Source organism: Rhea pennata, chromosome 3 (genome assembly GCF_028389875.1).
Source record: "Rhea pennata isolate bPtePen1 chromosome 3, bPtePen1.pri, whole genome shotgun sequence".
NCBI classification, from domain to species: Eukaryota; Metazoa; Chordata; class Aves; order Rheiformes; family Rheidae; genus Rhea; species Rhea pennata.
Genome location: NC_084665.1, coordinates 40,398,219 through 40,410,297, shown reverse-complemented (window position 1 = coordinate 40,410,297; position 12,079 = coordinate 40,398,219). Strand labels below are relative to the sequence as shown.

The following is a 12,079-nucleotide window of genomic DNA, read 5'->3' as shown; positions in this document are numbered from 1 at the left end:
AAAAACACACACACCATCACCTACATGTTCATCTATCTCTAAAACAAATTTGTTACTATGAAATCCTATGAAGGGGGCATTAACTCAGTACAAGTAAATCCAGCCTGCATTATATTCCATGTATTTGCTACAAGATTCTCCACTCAGCACGCTCTTTAGTAGAACGATAAATCCAATAAAACTGCCCTACCCTAAATTCCCCAAATTTAGAGGTCTCCAATTACTTTGCAAACAAGCCTCAGCATGTAAGAACGCATTTGAGTGTTTCATTAAAATATCTAATTTAAGTAGTATTGGCTTATCAGAATATGGAACAAGGTACTAGCCACATAAAATACTGAAGTGTAATTCAATCAAAATGACTGCCAAAGCAGCAAAGGCCATTAAGGGACAGCAAAACCCACATATGAGCAATATACTGACTGACTGCACAACTAATAAAATGCTAGACAACTATTAGCAGGAAGAGGCAAGAATAACTTCTTGCAATAACTGGGCTGCAAACTAAGAACCTTTATAACTATCTTGCTATTATTATCCCTGAAACGTGTTGCTCTTTTTGGTGCCAATTAGGACAATTCTTCTATTGTCTCAAAGAAGGAAAATGGCATTGAGACTCTATTCTGTACTTATTTGGGAGAATAAAACCAAAAGCTACAGAAGAGCCCTATAATTCTTTAGTACATTTTATTTTAGATGAAATATACTTTATTGCTGTATCTGTTTTACAGTTGATGTCATATGTATCTTAAGCAGATTATTTTTCAGCTTGTTTTTTTTCTCCTCAGGCAAAAATTTCAGATATATCTATCAACACATTGTTGAGTTTCATACAGTATTTAAAAAAAAAAAAGAATGTTTCCATAGTTATTCCATCTGTTGTACATCAATCTCCACTAAATGAGACAGTTTTAGTATAACAAGAGGATAAAGATTTTGAATGCATAGCCAGTCCCATTTGCTAAAACATCATGGACACTTATGAATCTGTATCTCTGAAGAGATATATGAAATGGATTTCTGTGCCACTTCATTTTTTAAAGGTTTTAGTCCATTTCTGCTTTTTCAGAAATCTAAACTGAAATACTGTCAACAGCTGGAGGACTTGAGTCAGTGCACCACAGAAATCAAGACAAGCTATATAAAGCAGAGACTGATGTCAAAGCTCATACGATGTTTAAAATATCTGGATACAGAGTTTGATTTTTTCTCTCTCTCTTTTTTTTTAAATCTCAGCATCTCTAAAAGGCAATTAAGTGCAGTGCATTGGCCTGGTACAAGCCTTTCTCATCCTATATCATGTCCAATAAATATTCCTAGCACACTCACCTGCAAAGTACCTCCTGAATTCACCCCTCACACACAGACAATATTGAAGAGCTTCAAGAACATGTGCAAGAAAATGTGAGAAAGGGCAAACTGCAATGAAATGGAGGCAGCAACGTTTTTCAGACACACTTTCATATGCAGCAAGTGTCCCTCAAGTTGATCCCACTTATCTCGGGAGCTCCAAGTGCTATTGCTGTGACACTGAACAGCAGCCAGGCCACAGCAGGCAGAAGAAGAGGACGTGTACTTTGCTCTATCAGGGATAAGGCTGCCACATTTTAAAAGAGGACAAGCAACTGCTTTAGACACAGAAATACAGCATATCCCCAGATGAACAAATGCACTGCAGCTCCAGCAAGCCAGAGCCAGTCAATTTTTATATACGGATCAAGGACCCAGACGGAAACAGGCTAAGCAACAGTTCTCACTGGGGAAGTAATTTTCACCTTCCTCATACTCCTTTATCCACTCACTTCAAGCTAAAGTACCAAACAGGGGGGATACATTATTGTATAAAGCATTAAATTTAATCCCCGTTAGCTTTGTAGTAATTATACCTGCTGTCCTTTCAGAGCTAATCAATGAATTTCTTAATACTAACCCAATGAGAAAATCTTTTGCTTCAGGTTTTGAGAAAACCAGTGTCTCAACATTTCTCTCTATATTAGCACCTTACATCTTTCCAGCATTCCTTTCTAGATCTCCCCACTGTGATATCTGGAAACATTGCACTTGATAAATACATTGCTATAAAAAAAAGTACTACTGCTATTAAATGCAACTTAGGAGTCTGAAAAAAAAAATAGCAAGATGGCACTACAGTTTGAATCTTTATTTTCAAGTGACCTGCTTTCAGGCTTTTCTTCACAAATAAATAAAAGCGAGTTTCTGGCCTTCAATATGTATGGACTACACTGAGCAAAGATTTCGCACAGGTAACATACACACTGTTTTTTTTTTTATTTCATGCTGAACATTTCCCACAAGACAAATATCTTTCTTCTTTCAAAATCATGCTTCACCAAAAATCTTGTCCAAATTTCTTTCCCCGATTTTACCATGAGCTTTCCCCCACTGGCAAGAACATCCCTGCCACAGAAATTGTCTTTTCAGATCACTAGCATACCTTCTTAACAGCTGAAGGAGCCAGACACTATTCCACTATTCGCCTTTTTTTTTTTTTTTTTTTTTTTTTTTTAGGGCTTATAGTTGATAGAAGTATTTTTCTACCTCATCTTTCTCAGTGATTATCTGTTGTCCCTTTTCTGCATTCCCAGATCGCAGCCACTCCTAATCATGCCCTCTTAAGCTATCAACATACTCTTCTACTTTCTCGTTCATGCAAACGAGATGTGCAGCACACTAAACCTGCAGGATCAAGTGTTCTGATATACGAGGATCAAGAAAACAGTCAATTTCAGAAAATATTTATCCTTTAACTCTAATTAAGCTTGAACAATCAAACTAATAGGATTCTGAGCTGAGGGTGGCTACTAGTTAACATGATAAATAGAAAAGTTAAATATTTTATGAACAGATGATTATGGCTGGAGTTAGCATAGGAATTATGCCCTGGTGTTCAACTAGCTTTCCACTTGGCTCTTTCTCTACAGTCATCAGGACACCACTGGACAAGATTCAAAATTTTACTTTCGGTCTCTAGAAACTCCTGTTCAGCTGCAGAGAGACACAGTGAGAACCGTGATTACGGAAGTTAAGCACAGTCCTTTAAATCAGTACAATCTGCAATAAAGTCAGCAGAAATAAAAAGAAAAAAAAAACTCATGACCCTTCTCCATAACCAAGATATTAGAAAGCTAAAACCAAGATTTTCTTTGTAACAAGAAACAACTGAAAATTTCTGCAGCATTCCTCCTACTGTGGTAGGAAATGCCTCTGAGGAGTAAAATAAGAAGGAATTATAACACACATCAGGAAAGCAGCAAAGTTGGCAAAGGGGAAGCAAAGGGAGCATATAGTAAGGACAGCAAAGACTTGGGGGACTGTTAAGAATAACCTCTCCATTCAGCAGCTTGTAGCTAACACGTTAGGTAGGCTGTCACACAGATCTATATCCTAAAATTTTACATTTTTCTATTAAATCTTCTTTTCACTGAACCACAGAGTAGGTGGAGTTGGAAGTGACTCTAGAGGGACTCTGGTTCAACCCTCCTGCTCCAAAGAGGGTCAACTGCAGCAGGTTACTCAAGACTGTCTCCAGTCACATTTTGGATATCTCCAAGAACAACACTTTTGCTTCCTTCTTCTCAAAACCAAATGTATCTGGACTAATGTATTCTTCCATTTTCTTTTGCACAGTCTCTGAAAAGAGACAGGGGCCATCAAAAGAAACAGGAAAGCAGTGTCATTGTATTTGTATACACACACACATATACGTGCACACACACATATAAAATGTATGCAGAATATGAAATCCAAAATAAATACAAGTATCCCTCTGATCAACACATGCCAGCCTAGGTAAAAAGCTGGAAGCCAGTTAAAATAACTTTAAATTTGCATTTATTTTAAAAGAATGAGTAAAAATGCCAGGTAGCTTCAAATGGACATGTCCCACTGACTACTGCATTATCTTTGTTCCAAAGCACCCATACGCTTGCCCACCATTCCCAGTTTTCAACTCTTCCATTAGGTTCCTTAAGTTCATTCAACAGGCCATAAAGAGAAAAAAAATAATATGGAAGGAAAAGACATCCTCCCACTGTATCTAGACATCAACAATATTACACTACTTCAGAGGTCCTTCATAGAAGCATTTTCCCATTTTCTTCCACATTACACCAGTGACACAGACCAAAGACCCTGAACTAAGTCCATAATGCTATCCTCTCTTTTATACCTTCCTCGGGACAGAGGTCGAGAGAATACGTCGCTAGACAGAGTACTAGGGAATCTGTGGATACTCTTCTAATAGGTAACTTCTCAAGCACCTGAGCTAACAAGGTCTGGTTTCCACACTGTGATGTATTTTGTGCTCAAAGGACCTTCACTGTCTAAAGAAATGCAAGCTCAGGCTGAAGTCTGTCCTGCAACACAGGCATTTGTAATGTCTCCCATATCATGGAAAGGCAAGAAGGTATATAACAAGGATGAGCTCTTCTGGTACCAATTCTCTCAGGGCATTTATTGGGTCTCTCTTCTATATGGTCACTTATTTTCATTAAACTTCTAGTACTTTAACCAACTTTTAACCCCCTGCCTCTACAAAACTTTCACGAATTAACAAATAACTTCAAAACATGAATAGATGGCATGGACAGACATGACAAAAGTTCTGTAATCCTTACCTATGTTATTTTGAATAGTTCAAAGTAATTGTTGCATCTGGTTATGATCCAGACTGCAGGTGTCTCAACAGAGAACAGTACCACCCCATGTACTATACAGCCAAAAACAAAAAGTCGCCTTGAGTACTATTACAGTGGAGGTTATCACTAGGAACAAATTCCAATCCCTGTGGATAGGATATCATTAATAGTTCTTAAATAATTTAAGAACTATTTAATAAAAATTAGGAAAAAAAGCTCTAATGCAGCATAAAACTCTCAGCGACTTCTGCAAAATGGAGGGAAAAACACTCTCAGGAGTTAGCTGAAACTAATTTTGTCACTACATATAATAGCTAGAAGTTATCCACTTTTTAAATCACTTATGTTTTTCCTCATAGCACTACCTTTAATTTTGTGCTTGCATAATTATAATTTACCTTGAGAAAATTAATATTAATCTAGTTCACAAACTTATTTTTGTGGCTTTATCATTTACCATGCGCAGATAATCTCCCTGTGGAATAAACCACTTTTAAAAAACAGTAATGTTACAGGTTACACTATATGGAGAGAAAAAAAATATATCAGGTATGGATTTCAAATAATACAGCCTAAATTCAGATTTACCAGAAAGCTGAAAAGTTAAATTGTCAGTCACAGGTTGGCAAGACAACAATTTTGCAATAATATTTTTCAGATTACAGATCAGTATCAGCATGGAAATTGTAAATGCAGAATCACAACAAGGTAAGATCTTACTGACTTTTAAAGCATGTCTAAACTCAAATTTTCATTTTTCATAAGCAACAGACACAGCAAATAAACAGTCGACCTGGGAGAATTTATTTTCAAGAATGCCTGTCCATTTTCTACTTCTACTCTTATACTATTAAGAAGAGCAAAACCAGATTGTTAGCAGAAGGCATCAGCAGCAGCCTTGAGACTGCAAAGCAGGGCAGGAAGGCAAAAAGGACATGGGAAATGTCCTTACATTGCACCCTTCTGCCTACACTAAGGCCAAAGAATTTGAAGGAACGTGGGGTGTGCTACCCAAAAGGAAAAGAGGGTTTATAGCAGACATTCCATTCCCAAAGCAAACCTACCAAGGAATATTGCTAATAGGGGCACAAAAAACTTTCTGGCCACCCAACAGGGTGCTGTGAGCAACAAGCAAAATCAAAGGGCAGACCCTGAGAACTTATTATGAATCCTACCCTAAACAACAAATCTTCCTCCCTCACCACCTTTAACCTGCCTCTCAGCAGAAGGAAAAGAAAGTGAAGTCTACAAACATCACTTCTAGTATAGGCTTTATTCCTCTTGACCAGACAGTTTATAGCCTTTTCTGTAGAGATCCTGTGGGACAGCACAGCTGGCAGCCCATCCTCTTCACTCTTGCAGAAGACTTCGTGGCTGCATGCAACAGCAGCATGGAAGCGACATCACATACTGCAGGTGATGCCAGCTGGCATTAGGACAGAAACAAGCATTTCCATTTTTCTCTTTTTAAGGTTGTTTCATCTTCCACTATCAATGCAAGCAGACATTATGGGGGGAGTGTCTTCTTTAAAAGATGCTTTGTAAATCCATTCTAAATTATGGATTAGAAATGCTAAAAGAAGTTATAGCACATAATTCCCAGGAGTATCCTACCACGGAAGCAAAAAAAAAAAAAAAAAAACTAATCTTAATACTCATGCTGCTTCCACAGTAAAATTATCACTAATCAAATAATCTGTTTATACTCCCCTACTCCATACGAGGTTATAGATCTTTAAAGCTACTGAAAATCTGGTTGGAGCTCTATCACTGAAACAACAGAAAAACACTCCATATAGATTGCATGTTAAATGTGTTGTTACTAGCAAACTTGAGCATGACAGGGTATCAAGTCAGATTAACAACTTTTAATTCATTGTGTGATAGGTCAGAGGGTGGAGATTTTAGGGGTTTGATTTTTTTTAAAAACAGTTAAAAAATATATATATATATTTTTATATAAACAAACAATAAAAGTCCCCATTATAATATGTAAAAAAAATTAAATAATATTTAAATGGTCTTCATCTGTGGAGAAAATCAGGAAAAGTCATAGAGAATTAGCATTTGATGAGTCTTCATCTGACATTTCAGTATTCCTATGAAACAGAATACAAGCATACCAGCAACTAAATAGTTTGTTTTCTAGAACTGTAAGGCTAGCATATTTTTGAAGCTCTCTCTATACTAAACAGCACTAGAAGTATTTTTCAGTGATACGTTTGGAGATCGTGGATCCCATCCCCTCAGATGTTGCTGGAGGCCTTGCGCGTGCAAGGCTTTCTGCTGTGCAAGGAAAGCACTTCTCTTAGCTTGTATCTCTTGATAGAGCGACGCAGCACAATGTGGAGCACTCTGACAGAGGAAACGCTCTTTTTGGCATTTAAGGACATGTCTTAGCTCTATTCAGTGAGCGACAGCTCCGCCAGGAAGAAATCTCCACGGCTACAGAGCCAGAAAAACAAACTCTTCTCCTACCCAGTTCCTGCAGCTGCTGGTGAAAAAGGTGCACTTGGAGAGTTAAGGACTTACGGTCCTGTGACAGCTGCATGAATGCAAACCAGGACCATGCGGATACAAAGGAGCTCAACCTTCATCTCAACCTCTAGGTGCAACCTTGCGACTCTCCGAACCGATACCAACCTCTGGGTACAATATTCTACTATGGTTATATTCTACTACGGGGTTACAATGTAATGGTATTTTGTACCCTCAGGACACTTAACCCAAGCAGTCCACGTTAAACAACAGTATGCTGACTTTCATCATGATAATTAAGCCAGATGAAGCACAGCAAGGACCATAAGCTTGCTGCTCAGCATTTAATACTTCGTTAGTTACCCAGCTATTTACCTAAGTTTTCAGTTACGTTCCTCAGATTGCAGTAACCTCTGCTGTCATAGCTAGCTTGCAACAGTCCTAAATTAGGTTATCTTTCTCTCTCTAGATATGTTGATAGTAGTTGTATTCATTCAGAAACACTCATCTGTACTACTTCTTGTTCCGCTACTGTAGTCTAAATGGCCTCAGATGATAACCAAGACAAAACACTTGTCTATTATTTCACAGCTTATAAATGATGCATAACGTATTGCACAGAATCATTGCATAACAGGCTGGAAAGAACCTCTGGAGATCATCTAGTCAAACCCCTCTGCTCAAGCAGAGTCATCTAGAGCACAAATTTCTCAAATTCTTTTTTTTAAAGCATCTCCTTCCCTTAAAGGTGACCTCTTGGTCACCTTGGTCACTTTCTCTGGGACCCAGATTCTAGAAAGTACTTGCTTGTTCCTAAATGTCAACCAGAATGATGTTTTCTTGCACTAGATTACTGTAAAGCATGTGAAAAATCACAGAATCAGTAAGGTTGGAAGGGACCTCTGGAGATCATCTAGTCCAACCTCCCTGCTCAGCAGGGTCACCTACAGCATGTTAGACAGGGTTGCATCCAGGCGGGCCTTGAACATCTCCACAGAAGGAGACTCCACAACCTCCCTGGGCAACCCGGTCCAGTGCTCCATCACTCTCACAGGGAAGAAATTCCCCCTCACGGTCAGGCAGAACTTCCTGTGCTTCAATTTCTGCCCACTGCCTCTTGTCCTGTCACACGGAACAACTGAAAAGAGTTTGTCCCTGTCCCCTTGACACCTCCCTTCAGGTACTAGCACACACCAATAAGATCCCCCCTCAGTCTTCTCTTCCCCAGGCTGAAGAGGCCCAGCTCTCACAGCCATTCCTCACAGGGCAGGTGCTCCAGGCCTCTGATCATCTTTGTAGCCCTACAGTGGACTCTCTCCAGTAGCTCCATGTCTCCCTTGTTCTGGGGAGCCCAGAACTGGACACTGTACTCCAGATGAAGCCTCACCAGGGCAGAGGGGCAGGATCACCTCCCTCCATCTGCTGGCAACACTCTTCACAATGCACCCCAGGAGACCATTGGCCTTCCTGGCCACAAGGGCACATTGCTGGCTCATGCTCAGCCTGTCATCCATCAGCACTCCCAGGTCCTTCTCTGCAGAGTTGCTCTCCAGAAGGTCAGCCCCCAGTTTGTACTGGTGCCTAGGGTTATTTTTCCCCTAGGTGCAGGACTCTGTACTTGCCCTTGTTGAACCTCAAGAGGTTCCTCTCTGCCCAACTCTCCAGCCTGTCCAGGTCTCTCTGAATGGCAGCACAGCCCTCAGGTGTGTCAGTCACTCCTCCCAGCTTGGTGTCATCAGCAAACTTGCTGAGGAGGCACTCTGTCCCCTCATCCAGGTCACTGATGAATAAGTTGAACAGGATGGGAGCTAGTACTGAGGGGAGGAACCAGAGCTGACTTCCAAATTCATTTTGACTCCTACTCTAAATTATGGGTAAGTCCACAATTTTAAAATACAGCCCTTCACCTCCTAGAATTCAATTTAAAATCTGAAAGTCAACCCAAGCTCCTGACTAAGCACTGCCTCTCACAGTGGAATCTCGCAGGACATCCAATCAACAGATCAATGGCTGATATGGTATTGAATACACAGAAGAAAAAAATGCCAAGAATTGAGGTGCCCCTTTCACATTCACTTTTCAGACAAGAAACACCTTTAAAACCCAAATAAAAATTTAACTAGCTTAGCAAACTAAGCAATATCACCACATAAAATGAACAATCTAATTAAAACTAGAGTTGATAAATCTGTGTTTGCAAGCAAATTTGGCAATGATATATTTTCCTGTATTAAAAAAAAATCAGTACCAAACTGGGTTAATAAATTAAATCAATAAAAATATGGCTATATCCAGATTTTAACTGAACTTCTCTTCTGATCAACTATGTAAAAGCATATTCTAATAAACAATAAGATTCAAAAATGTTTAAAATAGTAACAATTAACAGCAAAAAAGTCCAAATAAAAGCCTTTTCCCTTAAAGTTTTGGGTAGAAAGTTGAGAACATCAGTGTCTTCTGATGTAGCCTTTATAATCTCATGTAACATTTGTGTTCAGAATTCTAAATACGAAAACAACTCTCAGATATTCCTGCATTCACAGTACCTTACTATTTTAAGGAAATCATACAAACTTCAATCACCACACCCACTTGACTGAACTGCAAGTCTGGCTTCGAACTCAGGCAAGACAGTAGAGACTACAAGAGTAAGATCATTAATCACTGGGATGAATAGCATCTCTGGGGAAAGAGCACACACAGCTCCCACAAAGAGCAAGATGGTCTTTCCAACCTGCAGGAGTTCTGCAAGGGCATCAATACACAGATGAATAAAAGGTACTCAGTGGACATAACACAGTTGTGTATGTAAAGGAAAAAAAAACACTAAGTAATCAGGGACTGGAGAAGAAGTCCCTTTATAAGTTGACAGCTGGCTAAAGGATACAAAGGAAAAAGAAATAAGGCTGAATGGTCACTATAAAGAAAGGTGACAGAACCCTCCAGAATGAGTGGCAATTTTTTTTCCCAACATCTTTATCAATGTCCTGCAGAAGGAAAAAACGGAGAAATTCCCTATTTTGCAGATGAAATTAAGTCAATCTCCCGTTACGTAAATCTGCATTAGACGAGAACTGCCATTGAATTCACCTTAAGAGGTACTAAAGCATGAAGAAAGACTATACAAAGCATCTTTGGTTAATAGATGAGATATTGGGGAAAGCAACACAAGAAATTCTCCCTAAGTTTGTTGGGGAAAGATGCTGGCCACTGAGATCTTGCCGTAACTCCACAAAAGCACAAATAGCAGGTTTTCAGCAAGTTTGGAGTACTGTTCCTAGCTAGTACTATAGATTACTCTCTTTGTAAAGAGAGTAAAGTGATGCAACACAATTCTATATCTTCTTTCAGGACATTTCTTTCATGGAAGCATAAGCTGCCAACACTGGTGTTCTTTATCAAAAATTATATTTCTGATCAAGTCTTTAGTATGTATTGTACTTTAGGATGATAAATTTTTTAATTGTTAATGGAATATAATTCAAAACAACTACACTACCCGCTATCATATTAAATGTTATAGCAGATACTTTTTTTAATCGAACGCCAGGGCAAAATTATATATACATATATATCATGAACACATTCATCAGAAAACAGAATTATTTCCAAAGAGAGAAGAAACCACAAAAGGAGAGACAGCTACCAAAATCCACCATCTGGTCTACACACTCTAGTAACAGCAAGAGTTTTAACTGAAACCAACAGCCCAATAAAGTGAGGAAGGGATGTTATAATTTCTAGAAGTAAATGTGCTAAGTATGTATAGAAGCACTTTAGATTCACACTAATTCACTTTACTTTAGATATGACCGTATAGAGGACTACTGCATTAGCTGAGCATCTCTGAACCCCAGCAGTAAAGCCCGCCACCAAGCAGCCTTCCCAACCCTGCTTCAAGATCTCAAACCCACTCAGGAAGGGCTCAACTGAAGTTAAGCCAGCAGTAAAGCAAGTTTGTGACCCCAAATCCAGTCTAGACCGTGTTGTCTCTCAGCACGCAATCCAAAAGTAAAAGATTCTGCACATTATAACCAATCTTCTCACCCACCCAACACATCTCACACTGCCAAAAGCTGCATCCTACTACACTTAGGCAGGAGACAGAAACCAGCGCAGAATTACACTCTAATGTAAAGCCTCGAATATTAGTAAGATTGCTGAAATGCTGAAAGTTTCAAGCATAACACCAGTTTGGGGTTTTTTAGCACGCGTGCGTGCGTGTTCCTGTACTGCCACCTGCTGCCACTTCAGCAGGCTCTGTTTTCTTAACTTAGTTTTTTTGTTTGTTTGTTTTGTTTCAAAAAGGGACATAAAAGTACGGATCTTCACATTTCTCAGCAATCTAATACAATCTCTTGAATAAAAAGCCTCCGCTTTTAATGAGATGGATAAAAAAACAAGCAGTTTGTACTGTTGATCTATAAATTCTCTAGCCAGATTTTAAAATGGAAGCTAAGCTGGTGGGGAAAAAAAGTCTTAATTTAACTTTTAACTTTATTTTTTTTAATTTAACTGGTATTGGTATTAAGAGGACAAGCTTGCAAATACATAACTTTTCATGATCTAGCAGTTGGTAAAACTGCTACTTCTCCCAACAAACTTCGCCCTGACTACATTTTTATATCCAAATACGCTCAGTCATTCTCTTTCCAGTTTTCTCTAATGAGTTGGGGTTGAAAAGGAGCAGCCAATCGCCACCCCAAAGCGCTCGGAAGTTGAGTCAGCCTTCAAAGATACCAGATTAGCTTTAAAAAAGGGGGGAGGGGGATTGGGGTGTTTTAGTTTAGTTTAGTTTCGAGGCGGAAAGCTGCCGCGGGGGGTGGGGTGGGCTCTCGCCCCTCGGGCCTGGGGAGGAGCAGCGGCACCGACGAGGCGGCCCCAGCCCCGCGGCCGCTCATAACGGAGCAGCGCCCCGGAGCGCGGGAAGCGCCGGGACCCGC

At 39.5% G+C, this 12,079-nt stretch overlaps 1 protein-coding gene across 1 annotated transcript in view; it reads right to left on the bottom strand.

The window, feature by feature from the left end:
* SMYD3 (SET and MYND domain containing 3) overlaps positions 1 to 12,079 on the bottom strand; it is a 413,849-nt gene that overhangs the window by 401,404 nt on the left and 366 nt on the right. The window lies entirely within an intron of this gene.